Source organism: Pteropus vampyrus, unplaced genomic scaffold (assembly GCF_000151845.1).
Source record: "Pteropus vampyrus isolate Shadow unplaced genomic scaffold, Pvam_2.0 Scaffold347, whole genome shotgun sequence".
NCBI lineage: Eukaryota > Metazoa > Chordata > Mammalia > Chiroptera > Pteropodidae > Pteropus > Pteropus vampyrus.
Genome location: NW_011889128.1, coordinates 1960336 through 1975282, shown reverse-complemented (window position 1 = coordinate 1975282; position 14947 = coordinate 1960336). Strand labels below are relative to the sequence as shown.

Sequence of the window (14947 nt, the reverse complement as noted above, 5' to 3'; positions counted from 1 at the left end):
ATCATTCACCTGTTTTTAGTTATTGATGTTGATTTCTTCACCTCTTTGAGCAACTGTTCTCAGTGGTTAATAGTCTTAAGCAAGTTTTATTTTCTCCAAACACATTTCTTTGGCTACTGCAATTGAATATGATTTCATGAACTCACATTGGTAAATAGATTCCCTTGCCTGGCTAGCACATGAACTACTTAGATTTGGTTCCAGTCTCTTTTCTATTTTTTATTTTTATAAAGAAATTCTGCTGTGGTGAAATATTCTACTTTAAATTTTCTATTTTTTTATGACTGTTGCTTTCCTGTGAGGAATATTATGATGAGTCCTTAATCTGGTAAGGTCAGTGTATATTGTATTCATCTAGCACACCAATAGCCTTATTAAATAATAAACACTACATTTACATTTGAGTGCCACTTTTCTTATTATGCCCTGGTAACTTTTTAAAAAGTCACAGCATGTCTACGGCTATGCCACCCTGAATGTGCCCCATTTTGTCTGATCTCAGAAGCTAAGCAGGGTCGGGCAGTATGTAAACTAATGGACATGGGTGTATTCTGATAAAATTTATAGACGCTGAAGTTTGAATTTAATATAATTTTCACATATTATTCTTCGACTTTTTTCAACCAACTGAAAGTATAAAAGCCATTCTTAGTTCAGATACATACAAAAATAGGCAGTAGGCTAGATCTGGCCTGCAGGCTATAGTTTGCCAATCTCCAATCCAAACCCTGACGACTCACAAATGTATATCTCAAGTTGTAACCTGTATCCTGAACTTTATGTTTATCTATCCAACTGCCTACTTGACATTTCCATTTGGAGTCTATGGTATTTCAAAAATAAGCCACTCAACCCATAGTCCTAGTCATTTTTTCCAAAAATTGTATTATAGAATTTTTCAAAAGTATGAAATGGTTGAAATTTATGGTGAATAGGATTGTATCATTAACATTTTATTATACTTGTCTTATCACATAGTTATCCGTCTTTCCATCCCTCTACTGATCTTTTAATCAGTCATAGTTCCTTGACGCATTTTAAAGGTAACTAAGTTCATTTCAGCCTAAATACTTTTTTTTCTTCCAAGGTAGAAGTCACATATAATGTTCTAGAGTTCTATATAAATGGAATAATACAGTTTGCACTCTTTTTTTGTCTGGCTTCTTTTATTCATAATTCAGCCCAATTATTCATCTATGCTGTTGTGAGTCAGTAGTTCATCCCTTTTTATTGTGGAGTAGCATTCCATGTTATGGGTATGTCACAATGTGTTTATCCATTCACTTGTTGATGGATATTTGGGCTATTTCCAGTTTTTTAGCTATTAAAGTCTCTATGAACCTTCATGTACCATTCTTTGAATGGACATATATTTCCTTTTCTCTTGGATAAAAACCTAAAATCAGAATAACTGCCAAATTGTTTCTACCCACAGTGTATGAGAGTTCCAGTTGTTCCATGTCGTTGCCAACACTTAGTATGGTCAGTCTTTAAATTTTAGTTACTCTAATAGGTATAGAGTGGTATTTCATTGTGGTTTTAATTTGCAATTAAACCATCTTTTCATGTACTTATTGGCCATCAGTATATCTTCTTTGGTGAGGTGTCTGTTCAAATCTTTTGCCCATATTTTAATTGGGTTATTTGCTTATCATTAATGAGTTTTGAGAGTTCTTCATTCTAAATCAGATATATGCTTTGAGAAGATTTTTTCCTAGTTGATAGCTTATCTTTTCTTAAGAGTGCCTTTTGAAGAGCATATGTTTTTTATTTTGATGATATCGAATTTAAACATTTGTTTTTTTATGAACTGTCTTTTTACTGTTGAATCTAAGACATTTTTGCCTCATCCAGAGTCACAAAGATTTTCTCCTATGTTTTCTTCTGGAATTTTCAGTTTTAGTTTATACATTTAGATCTATGATCATTTTCGAGTTACTTTTGTATATGGTGTGAGGTATGGATGGATAAAAGTCTTTTTTTTTTTTTTTTTTTTTTTTGCACATGGATATCTAATTATTCTGGTACCATTTGTTGAAAATGCTATCCTCCATTGCATTGCTTTAGTGCCTTTGGCAAAAGTCAGTTGTCCATTTATGTGTGGATTTGTTTCTGGACTTCCTATTCTGTTTCACTGATCAATTTATCTTTTTTTTTAAACTAAAATGATAGTTTTTAATGTGACCCAGAGATATGGTTACAATTGCATAGTCAGACACAAAAAATCTGTGGGTGATCAAGAGTTACAAGGTTACAAAATAATGAGAGTAACACTTGGTATGGAAGAAAAACTGTTCCAGAACCTCAGTAGCCAGGCTAGCATGGCCTCTCCCTGCGATCCTGTCTGTGGTCACCCCTGGAGTCCATCTTGCTGGGGCCAAAGCCACTTCTGTCTCCACCATCCCAGCCCCCTTGGAAGCCCCCATGGTCCCCGCCTCAGCCTCGGTAGCCACCCCGATCATAGCCTCCTCTGCCACCACGACGATCATCTCCATAGCTACTTCCCATATGAGAGCCTCCTGGTCCCCCTCCTGGGCCATCTGGTTTAGGGTCCTTACACTGGTTGCATTCATTCCTCCAAGAGAAGTTCGTGTTCTCACATGTAGGATTAGGACACTTTCAGTCCCCAGCTCGCTGCTGTCCTCCACCACCACCACCTCCACTGGGGAATCCTCCCCGGCCACCACCACCACTGCCACCACTGCCACCACCTCCATAGCCTCCACGGCCCATGGGTCCTCCTCGCCGTCGGCCTCCACAACCATTGCCACCACCTCGATTGAAATCTGCTCGCCAAGTAGCAAATGAGACCTTGATAGGATTCCCAGAAAATTCTTTACCATCAAACCAGTCAATAGCTGCTTTAGCAGAAGGTGGGTCATCAAATGATACCGTTGTCTCTCCCTTCAGCTTGCCTGTTTCTCTGTCTGTGTACAGATTAATCATAGGTTGTCCAGTTTTCTTATTTGTCTTAATAATACCAATCTGCTTAAAATAATCAGCCACAGACTCAATTGTAACATTCTCTCCCAGGCCTTGTATGAAGATGGTATTGTCTGAATTATCCTGTTCAGAGTCATGATGTGATCCTTGGTCCTGAGGGCCACCAAATTTATTGAAGCCACCACGGTCACTTCCTCCCATGCCTCCTCTGCCTCCACAGCCACCTCCACAACCTCTGGGTTCATAGCCACCACTGCTGTGGTTGTAACCACCCCCTCCTGGGCCGCAGTCCCCTCACTCCTGCTGGCCTCCCCCGTAGCCACTGCCACCACCGCCTCATGGGGGATTGATCTTGACCGTTGTCACCTCCGCCACCTCCACCGTTACTGTTGTACTGGTTCTGCTGTCCGTAGCCCTGAGGAGGATTATAGGAGCTTTGCTGCTGTCCACCATAGCCAGACTGCTGACCATAGCCCCCACCCTGGGCCTGCCCATAGTTGTTGCTCTGAGGACTGCTACTGTTAACTTCCCGAGGTGCTGCTAGGGGCTGGCCGCTGGCCATAGCCAGGGTAGGAGGACTGCAGCCCGTAAGAAGATTGAGAACTCTGGCCGCCATAGCCACCCGCTGAGCCATATCCCTGGGGAGCTGGCTGAGTGCTATACCTCTTCTGGGTCTGTCCATAAGAACCTTAGCTGCTCTGGCCATAGCCTGAAGTGTCCGCTGACTGACTGTAACTCTGCTGTCCATAGGGCTGATTGCTTTGCTGGAATAGCCCTGTCCAGGCTGGGTGGGGTAAGCCCCATAGCTTTGGGTTGCTTGTTGGGTATAGTTGTTTGAGGCCATGTCGGCGCATGCGCGCACAGGCCGACACGCAAGAAGCTTCCAAAACCACAGAGCACTGATGCCTCGAGGACTGAACCCAATTTACCTATCTTTACAATAAAACTACACTGGTTTAATTACTGTAGCTTTATAATGATACTGGAAATTACTATAGTGGTAGCCCTCTACTTTGCTCTTCTTTTTCAGAGTTGCTTTGAGTTTTCATTTCCATATACATTTTAGAAATAGCTTGTCAATTTCTACGAAAAAAAAAAAGTCTATAGGAATTTAGTTGGATATTACTTTGAAAATTGATCTATAGACCAATTTGAGAAGAATTGCTATCTTAATATTTGAGTCTTCCAATTCATGAACAAAGTATAGCTCTCAGTTTATTGAGATTATTTTTCTGACATATTTTATAGTTTTCAGCACATATGTCTTCGCAACTTTTGTTAGATTTATTCCTAAGTATTTCATATTTTTGATGCTGTTGTAAATGGTATTTTTAAATTTTAATTTTCTATTTCTGTGGCTAAAATATAGAAATACAATTGATTTTGTACATTGATATTGTATTCCATAACCTTTCCAAACTCACTTATTTGTTCTAATATCATTTTTCGGATTCCATTGGACTTTATACATGATGATCATGTATTCTGTGAAAAAAGAATTTTACTTATTCCTGGAAGGGTAAATTTGGTCCCTTTTACTCCATCTTGGCTGGAAAGAGAACTTCTCTATACACTTAAGTTTTGTTTTTATTGCAAGCAAAATCAGCACTGTGGCCATGAAAAATAATAGATACTTTTAGGGCTATTATGGAAGCTCTCTGGTTCTGAGATTGTGACGTGAGCTGACAGTTAAAAGACCTGAATTTGCCATTTTCTCTCTGTAAGCAATCCAGTGCACTTTGAAGAAGAATCCACACCACAGTCATCATTACTGATATAATAGTCAAATGCAGCAGCCAGTTGTAGCAGGCAGGTACTTTAGTTGGTACTTCATCGAAATAAGCCACAGGTGATAGCCTGATTAATTGTGATGCCACTGCATGTCATGGATTACCAACATCTTATTTCCTATTGTCAAGGAGCTCAGAACAGTGCTCAAACCCAGTGGAATGACCAAACCAATCCCAAAATTCCATCCTGTGGGTCTGTCTCCTAGCAACACTCTTGGTACTAATTCTGTATCAGTCAGGATCCAATCATGAGGCAGAAACCACACAGTAATGTAAAAAGGAAGTTTATTTATAGGAATTACTACTAAGTGTGAATAAAAGAAAACTCTAAAAAATAAAGCCAGAGGAATAATACCCAAGGAAGGAACAAACTTGAAAGGGAAGTGCCCTCTCCAAGTCTGGGATTCAGACCTCATTGGAGAGATGTGGCTGCAGCCCAGTGGAGAAGTTTGTTGGGATGCCCCAGGCATCAGACCCAGGCTGGTGGCCAGAGAACCAGAAGCAGAAAACCCTCTCATTGGGGTGCTAGTGTGAGGCAAGGAACCATGAACTGGGACTGGCAAGCTAAAAGTGAAATGCCACCAGGAGTCCTGTGTGGTGCTGCTTGCCACAATCAGCAGAGAGGGAAAAAAAACAAACAAACCTAGAAGAACCAGGAGAACCTTCTTCCTCCAGAATCACTCCAACGCCCTCTACTGTCAAGAAATGTTTGCCAGTTCCAACTCAGTAGAAAGCAGAGCAATTCATGGATTTGCAGCTGAGAGGCAAAAAATTGATAACTGGCACACTATACTAATAGTACTCTTCACCGGTATGCACTTAAAAAAAAAGTCCTCCATCTACAGCCATGCTACTCTGAACAAGCCCGATCCTGGCTGATCTCGAAAGCTAAGCAGGGTCGGGACTGGTTAGTACTTGGATGGTGAGACCACCTAGGAAGACCAGGTGCTGTAGGTGTAAAAAAATAAAAAAATAAGGGATTGTAAACTGATGAGGTCCTTGCAATCTGTGAGGTCAATCAAGGGTTGCCTCACCTAAAAAAAAAAAAAATTCAGTGACCTTTTCGAAGCATTAAAAATGATCAATTTTATTGTCTCACCCCTTGAATGCCTATCTTTTTAATATTCTGCATGTCAAAGTGGGAAATACAGATAAAGCACTTCTGCTGCATAGTGAGTCGCAATGGTTATCTCAGGGAAAGTCACTTGTGAGATGCAGTTGTGAGCCGAACGAGTCACTTTTTTAAAAAAAATAAAACACTATTTTTACTTATGAGAATGAAGAACAAATTGCTATTATTTAGAGTTGGGTATCTGGCAGACATGTCTTTAAAAATGAACCAAGTAAGCCTGGCACACCAAGAAAAAAAACCAGCGGTGTTGCTAGTGATACCTTTTAAGTGAAAATTAGAATTTTTTTCAAAAACATATCCATTTTCAAGATCCTAACAGCTTCCCAATACTTTTTTCCCCCAATAAAATTGGTTGTAAAGATAGACCAATGGCTTTTAATATGACAGAGTATGATATGTTCATTGATAAGGTTTTACCTCCCACATTTGTAACTAACCTTTTAAAAAACAACTGTCAAATTTTGGTGTTATATCAAAGAAGTATATCCACATTGAGAAATACTCTTGTTTTTCATCTGCATATCTGAGTGAGGTTGGATTTTCTTTGTAAGCTTCAACCAGAACAACACAATCAAGCAAGCCACAGTGAATGCAGAAGCAGATATGAGAAGCCAGTTCCCTTCTATTAGGCCAAACATTAAAAAGATTTACAAAAATGTAAAACAAGCTATTTTCAGTAAATTTGTTTTTTTAAAATATAGTTGTTATTTTTTTAAACTATATTATTTACGTTAATGTAGTTATTTTATATTGGCATTTTTAAATGATAAATTAACACTTAAATAACATCTTAGTTTTAATTTTAATTTTCAGTGGGATAAATACCGATTGCTATAACCCACATAACCTAAAGTTTATAGGGGTCCTCAATAATTTTTAAGAGTATAAAAAATTTGAGAACCACTTGAGACAAAAAATTTGAGAACCACTGCTACAGGTCAAGTGTCTGGTCCACAAAGAGTTCAATAAGTGTGGGTTGAATCAAGGAGTTTTAACAATTCTGAATTTTGATGTGGCAATTTGGAGAGCAATTTTATAGGCATGAAGGGGTGAAATTGATGGCAGTGGGAGGTCGAGAAGAGTGATGGAGCTAGCTAAGCACGTGGAGACTGTTCTCTGTAAATCTGGCAATAAAGCAAAGGAAGGAGAAGATAGTAAAAGGCAAAAGATTTATGCGATCTGAAGAGAAACCAGAGTACAGGAAGGAGAAGATAAAAGCTAGAGCTGGGATCAGAGCTGAGAGGATACATTTTACAGTATAAAATTTTGACTGCTCATGTTTATAGGCCAGAGGAGAATTAGAAGCTGAAAATAAACTTGTTATCTTACAAACTCCTCATGTAGACTTTCTCTCAATAACCTTCTCCTGTATCTCTCCTTTCCATGCTCTGTACCTTCTCTGAACTCTTCACTGACCTTTCCATACCTTCTTTAACCTCATCTGCAGGCTCTGTAAACTGCTTTGCACATTCTCTGAACTTCAATCACAGTATCTGCTTCGAGGTATGCCCCAGGGTGGACCACATGAAAGATAAAGTTAGCTCCTTATCTTAGGGCTATAGGGTCAGGCTTAGAGCAATTCCAGGTCAGAGGTATCATCCAGGTCTGTTTGGAGAATCCAGCATCGGTCACTAGGTAGTCCTTCCCATTCCACAGCCACCAGGCCTGGAGGACCCCTAGTACATAGAAACCTTTGAAGTGTCAGAAAAGAATGGTAGTCTCCCTTGAAAATACCTAGACTGCGAACAAGGGAATGGGGTGGGATAGCAGCTAGAGGAGTGTGAAAAGAGAAAGAGGAAGAATATATTATTCTAAACATTTCCACCCATTTGTCTGGAATCTTCTATCTCAGATGCAGGCACCTCAGGGGATGTGGGATTATGGGTCAGTTGAGGGTGATAGAAAGATGGATCTGAAAGCTTGAGAGTGGTCAGCCCCAAGAAATATCTTCTCTTGGGGACAAGGTAGGTTGAGGAAATAGAGCCTTTGACTGTAATTAAGAGGACTCAGAGAAAAATGTGAAAGAAACCAGAGGGAGTGGGTATGGGGATGCTTCCTTACCAGTGACCCAGAAGAAGGTCTCAATGTGCTGTTCCTTACTGGTTATATCGATGTCTTGAAAATGCCGCTGGAACCGTGGAGTTCTTATACTGCTTTGGGGTATCAATAGGGAATAAAATCTGAAAGAAAGGCCTTGTTAGAACCGTTCTCCTCTTCTTCCTTCTGCTCTACTTCTAGAAATTAGGCCAAAATGTGTCTGGGGCATGCCAGTGTATCTGGAATAAACCAGACCAATGACAGCCCTTATGCTGAAAGAACATATGTGCAGTGCAAAGAAGTTCCATGGATCCATGAGTGAAGCTCTGGGTATATCTGGAAGTGGGAACCTGGAAGGGAAGGACGGATAAAGGGAAGTCGGGGAAAGAAGAAAAAGAGACAAGTCGAAGATGAGTGAAGGGCCAGAAAGGCTGAAAAATGGAAAGTAGCTAATAAGAGATAGGGAGAAAAGATATAGAACTGCGAGGAAGGAAAGAGGGAGGAAGAGGAAGCATAAGTTAGAATCAGCTTGATATTATAATTTCAAATTCTCGAGAAGAGAATGTGTTATGAGCAACTGTATGTCAACAAATTGGATAAGCTAGATGAAATGGACAAATTCCTAGAAACACAAATCAAACAAAACTGAATCATGAAGAAATAGCAAATCTGAATAGACCTATAACGAATAGAGATTGAATCACTAATGAAAAACCTCACAACATAGAAAAGCTCTGCACCAGATGGCTTCATTGGTGAGTTCTACCAAACATTAACAGAAGAATTAACATCAGTTCTTCTCAAACTCATCTTATTGCCCTGCCTAGAAACTCTAGTTTGAATAGATGTGGTAAGAGTGGACATCATTTATTTTATTTTTTATTTAAAATTTTAAAAAGTTAGACATTTATACAATCCATGAAATGATCTTCTTGATTACTCCAGCACCCACCTGGCACTACATCATTTCTTATTTAAGAGTTTTTTGTTGACTCTTTGGGACTTTGTATATAGATAATCACGTCATCTGCAACAAAGACAGTTGCTTTACTCCTTCCCAATCTGTATACATTTTATTTCCTTTTCTTGTCTTATAGCACCAGCGAGGACTTCCAGTATTATGTTGACTACTAGTGGGAGAAGGGACATCCTTGCCTAAATCCCAGTCTTAGCGGAAAGGCATCTAGTTTCTCACAATTAAGTATGTTAGCTACAGGTTTTTGTTCCTCTCTGTAGTTTGCTGAGTGAACGGGTTTTTGTCAAATGCCTTTTCTGCATCTGTTGATATGATCACATGATCATATGATTTTTCTTCTTTATCCTATTGATGTGATAGATTATATTAATTGAGTTTCAAATGTTGAATCAGGCTTGAATCTCTAGAATAAATCATAATGTATAATTCTTTTTAAACATTGATGGATTCAATTCACTAATATTTGGATGAGAGTATCTACGTCTATGTTCAGGAGATATTGGCCTATAGTTTTTCTTTCCTGTATTAATGGTTTTGGTATTAGGATTTCCCTAGCCTTTTTAGTATACAGTCACAACTAATCTAGGCCCATTTGCAAATATGGCTTCATGGATAATGCAGGTATTTTATAACCGAGTATTCCCACTTCCGCCCTCCTATCCTTTTGTATCATTGTTGTCATTCTTTTACTTCTCCATAGCTGTCATCCCTCAATACATTGATGCTATTATTATTTTGAACAAAAATTCTCTATTAGATTAATTAAGAATAAAAAACATAAAGGTTTTATTTTACCTTCATGTACTCCTTCTCTAACATTCTTTCTTTTCTTAACAGAGATTTGAGTTTCTGACCTATATCATTTCCTTCATTTTAAAGAACTTCTTTGAACATTTCCTGAGAGCAGATCTACTGGTTACAAATTATCTCAGTTTTTGTTTGTCTGAGAAAACCGTTTTTCTCCTTCGCTTTTGAAGGATAATTTTACTGGATACAGAATTGTAGGATTTCCCCCCTAGTGCTTTAACTATTTTACTCCACTCTCTTCTTGCTTGCATGTTTATGAAAAAAAGTCTAATGTAATTCTGATCCTTGTTCCTCTGTTTGTGAGGTGTTTTATTTCCTCTGGCTTTTCAAGATTTTCTTTGCCTTTGGTTTTCTGCAGTGTCAATATATGTCTAGGTATAGAATTGTTGGTATTTATCCTGGTTTGTGTTCTCTGAGTTTCCTAGATCTGTGGTTTGATGTCTGTTGTTAATTTTGGGAAATTCTCAGATATTTCTTCTGTTCCTTTCTTCTCCTTCTGGTATTCCCATTACACGTATGTTACATCTTTTGTGATTGTCCCACAGTTCTTGGATATTCTGTTCCTCTTTTTTTTTCATAATTTTTTTGTTCACATTTTTTGGGAAGTGTCTATAAATATATCTTCAAGCTCACTGATTCTTTCCTCTGTTGTGTCCAGTTTACTGATGAACCCGTCAAAGGTATTCTTAATTTTCATCAAGTATTTTTGGTTTTAGTATTTTCTTTTAATTTTTACTTAATGTTTCAATCTTTCTGCTTATATTACCTACCTGTTATTGCATGTTGCCATCTATTCTTTCCATTAGAGCCCTTAGCATAGTCATTAAATTCCTGATCTGATTCCAAGATTTCTACTACATATGAGTCTAGTTCTTTGTTTTGTCTCTTCAGACTGTGTTTTGTTTTGTTGTTTTTTGCCTTTTTTTTTTTTTAATTTAAATGCCTACAGCACCTGGTATTCCAAAGTGGAATCCCATCCAAGTGCTAACTAGGCCCAACCCTGCTTAGCTTCCGAGATCAGACGAGATCGGGCACGTTCAGGGTGGCATGGCCATAGACTGTTTTTTGCCTTTTAACATGCCTTATAATCTTAGTGATGCCAGAGAGCTCGATGAGGCGGAATCCAAACAGGGACCCTGACCTGGAGCTCTGGTGATCAGATTTTGTCTTAAGCTGCTAGAAAGAATTTAAGGACATGACAAACAGCAAGCAGGAAAGCACAAGTTTTATTAAAGCAAAGTACACACTTTAACTAGCAATAATTATGCTTGGATAAACCTCATTGGTTACGATCCTGCCACTGCGCAAAGCTTTAAAGTACATACTTTAAAGTGTGGGCAAACTCTAGGAGAGTCTGCCCCAAGCTGTCTGAATTATGAGCTTCTGTTTTTTGGGGGGTGGAGGTGTCCCAAGACCATTTGTCCTGGCTCCCAGTCTTGGCTTGTTTTCCATGCTACCTTGGAGGGGAGGGGGCAGTCCAAGACCATCTACCTTGTCTCTTGGCCTTGGCTTGTTTATCATGCCTGAATTTTCACACCTGAAATCAAAACAGGGAGAGGGCTGAATAAAGGACAAGGGAGAAATTCCAGAGCCACAGGGAAAGGACTGAGTAAAGGACTAAGGAAAAATTCCGGAGCCACATCCTGGAGGAGAGGAGGAACTTCCCTAGGCTAACTATCCTGCCTCATGATGTTGTAAGCCAGACATGATGTATTCGCTAATGAAACTGAAATACACAGGCCTTTAGTGTAAGGTTTTGTGTTCAGGAGTTATGCTGTGTTTATTGCTTGCTGTAGTTGTAGGTGTCCAAGCCTTCAATTTTCTTGAGTGTCCTTTTTTTGGGGCGGGGGGATGGGGAGGCAGTCTTTCCTCTTGTTTTTCGAACTCCTAAACTCCTAAAATAGAGTCTGAGCCTTGCAGTCCTTTCAGCTGTAATCCTGTTATACTGGAGCCTTTCTGATGTAGTGGTAAGGTATGGTGGGAGGGGAAGTAGTCTATAATTCTATGATTTGGTTTCAATATTTTACTGGGTCTGTGCCTTGTTTGTGTTCTTTATAAGATCTCAGCTTTCCCCACATTGAGATGAGACAGGAAGGTCAGAGAGGGCTTAAGTTGGGTCTTTCCATTCCCCAACATAGTTTAGGCTCTGGTAAAGTGGTTTCCCTTGAGGGCAGATAGAGAACAGAATGCTCTGGGCATTCTGTTACTTTTCTCTTGTTCCTCCTGGAAGCAGGAGGGAATTTTTATCCAGTCTTCATCATGAAAACTTGGTGAGCTCCTAGAGGTAAAAGTCACCAAGTGTAGGAGTGCCCCTCCCCCGCTACCAAGACTGAGCCTCTAGGAGTTAAACTTCAAGCTAGTCCACACTCAGCCTCTAGCAGTTTATAGATTACAGTTTAAGTTTTCCTACCAGTTCCTGGTTCCAGTTGCTTCTATGCTTGGTAAATTGTGATTCTCTGTATTTGCCTGTCTTTCCAGTTTTCGAAGTGTTAGTTTGTCCTCTGACCTCTATTCTTTGATGGATTTAAGAAGAGTTGTTAATTTTCAGTTTATTTGGCTTTTCTTTTCTTGTCGTGAGAATGGGAGTGATGACTTTCAAGCTCTTTACAGCGTCAGAATGGAATATAATCTTTTTTATATGATGCTGGATTCTGTTTGCTAACATATTTTTAAGGATTTTTGCATCTATATTGATAAGGGATACTGCTCTGTAGTTTCCTTTTCTTGTGATGTCTGTGTCTAGGGTAAAACTGGTCTCATAGCATAAGTTGGATTGTGTTTCCTCATTATTTTTTTTTAACATCATAACTATTGTAAATTGTAAAGTTCAGTGGTATTATACATTCATATTGTTATGCAACTATCACTACCATCCATCTCCAGATCTCTTTTCTTCCTGCCAGACGGAAATTTTGTACCCATTAAGCACTAAATCCCTATTCTGCCCTCCCTCCAGGCCCCTAGCAACCACCATTCTACTTTCTGCGTCTATAATTTTGAATACTCTAGGTACTTCATCTAAGCAGAATCATACAGCATTTGTCTTTTTATGACTGGCTTATTTCACTCATAATGTCCTCAAGGATCATCCGTATTGAAGCATATGTCAGAATTTTATTCCTTTTTCTGGCTGAATAATATTCCATTGTGTGTGTGTGTAACACATTTTGTTTATTCATTTATTTATTTATGGACACTTGGGTCATTGCCATATTTTGTCTACTGTAAATAATGCTGCTGTGTACATGGATGTACAAATATCTCTTTGAGTCCCTGCTTTTTTTCTTTTCTTTTTTTTTCTTTCTTTTTTTTCTTTTTCTTTTTCTTTCTTTCTTTTTTTTTTTTCTTTTGGTATATACTTAGAAATGGAATTGCTAGATTATATGGTAATTCTATGTTTAACTTTTTGAGGAACTGCCATACTGTTTTCCACAATGGCTGCACCATTTTACATTCCCACCAGCAATACATGAGTGTTCCAAGTTTTCCACATACTCCCCAACACTCCCTATTTTCTACTTCTGCTTTTGTTTTTGTTTTTAAATAGTAGCCATCCTAATGGATGTGAATGGTATCACATTGTGGTTTTGATTTACATTTTCCTAATGATCCCTAGTGATGTTGACCATCTTTTCATGTGCTTATCAGTCATTTGTATATCATCTTTGGAGCAATGTCTAATCAAGTCCTTTGCCCATTTTTTAATTGGGTTGTTTGTTTTTGTTGTTGAGTTTTAGGAGTTCTCTATATGTTTTGGATATGAATTCCTTATCAGATAAATGATTTGCAAATCTTTTTCCCATTCTGCGGGTTGCCTTTTCATTCTCTTAATAGTGACCTTTGATACACAAAGTTTATAATTTTGGTGAAGTCCTGTCTACCTACTTTTCTTTGGTGCCTGTGCTTTTAGTGTCATATCCAAGAAATCATTGCCAAACACAGTATTGTGAATATTTCCCCCTATGTTTTCTTCTAAGAGTTCTATAAATTTGGTTCTTATGTTTAGGTCTTAAAATTATTTTTTCTCAATACACAACTTTTATTGTACCTTTAAAATATCACAGATAAGTCTGAGGAATCTTCTGACATCTTGGCTTTTCTGTAGCTGGATATCTTAGACCTTATTTATCAGCCTTCTGAACTGTTCCTTTTTCAGAAACACAGATAATATACAAAAACTTTCTAATATCCTTGTTTTTAACTGTTGGGGCTTGTTGAATCAAAGCAGCTGAATTTGATAAAGTTCAATGTTATTTCCTTAAGAATTAACTCATCTTTCTGGGCTTGAGCTACTGAACAAGCAACACCTGACCTCATCTGAACACTGTGGATGTATTTTTCACCCAAGAAATTTCAAATCTCAGCAAGAGAACCATTCTCCTGAATAACAGTGCTGATGGGTAAGGTGAGCATACACAGACCTCATTTTGCAACGAAAGCACAATGTAACACTCTTGATTGTGTTCTGTACATGACTACAGATAGTGCGAACAGTAGCCAGTTCCTTTCTATTTCCCCACCATTTGTCAATCCAGAGCCTCTTCATTTTCTTTGCAAGGAGACTGAGTTCTACATTGATGTGATTGATGTCCCTTTACAGGGTGCCTCTGGGGCCCTTAACGGTAACTGTGCGTCCCTTCAGAGTGATGCCTACATTTTCTGGAATGTCGACAGTCTATTTGTTGAGAATGGTCATTCTTGCAGTACATGCAGCAATAAGAACAAGTCTTAAAATTATTTTGAGTTAATTTTTGAATATGATATAAGGTCAGGGTCCAATTTTGTTATCTTGCACATGGATGTCCAGTTTTCTCAGAACAGTTTGTTGAAAAGACTGCCCTTTCTCCATTGCATGGTCTTGGAACACTTGTCAAAAATCATTAACCAGGGGGTGGCTCCATAGTGTAGTGGTTAGTATGCCTGCTTCACACGCAGAAGGTTCTAGGTTCATGCCCCAAGTAGAGCCACAGACCATACCCCGGGTGCCTCAGGCCCTGGGTGCACACCTCGAGCGTGTGGGAGGAGATGCCCTGCCCTCAGAGATCCAGTTTTTAAGGGGAAATGGCAACATCCATGCATCAGGAGTGGAAGTGTGGGGGAGAATTAAAGAAGGAGAAAAAATCATTGATCATACATACGAGAGTCTATTTTAGGGCTCTCCATTCTATTTTATTGGTCTATACATCTGTTTTATGCTTTTACCACACTGTTTTGATTACTGTCCATTTATAGTAAGTTTTGAAATCAAGAAATGTGAGTCCT

The 14947-nt window shown here is 38.8% G+C and overlaps 4 pseudogenes across 1 annotated transcript; 1 reads left to right on the top strand and 3 right to left on the bottom strand.

Annotated features, from left to right (window-relative positions):
* Positions 1 to 2267: 2267 nt before the first annotated feature.
* Positions 2268 to 3847, bottom strand: LOC105304577 (annotated as a pseudogene). Its single transcript, XR_897013.2, has one exon. The product of XR_897013.2 is annotated as an RNA-binding protein FUS pseudogene (transcript).
* Positions 3848 to 5570: 1723 nt separating this feature from the next.
* LOC111731032 lies at positions 5571 to 5690 on the top strand (annotated as a pseudogene).
* Positions 5691 to 10625: 4935 nt separating this feature from the next.
* LOC111731010 lies at positions 10626 to 10744 on the bottom strand (annotated as a pseudogene).
* A 3062-nt stretch (positions 10745 to 13806) lies between these two features.
* LOC111730968 lies at positions 13807 to 14381 on the bottom strand (annotated as a pseudogene).
* Between the last annotated feature and the right edge of the window lie 566 nt (positions 14382 to 14947).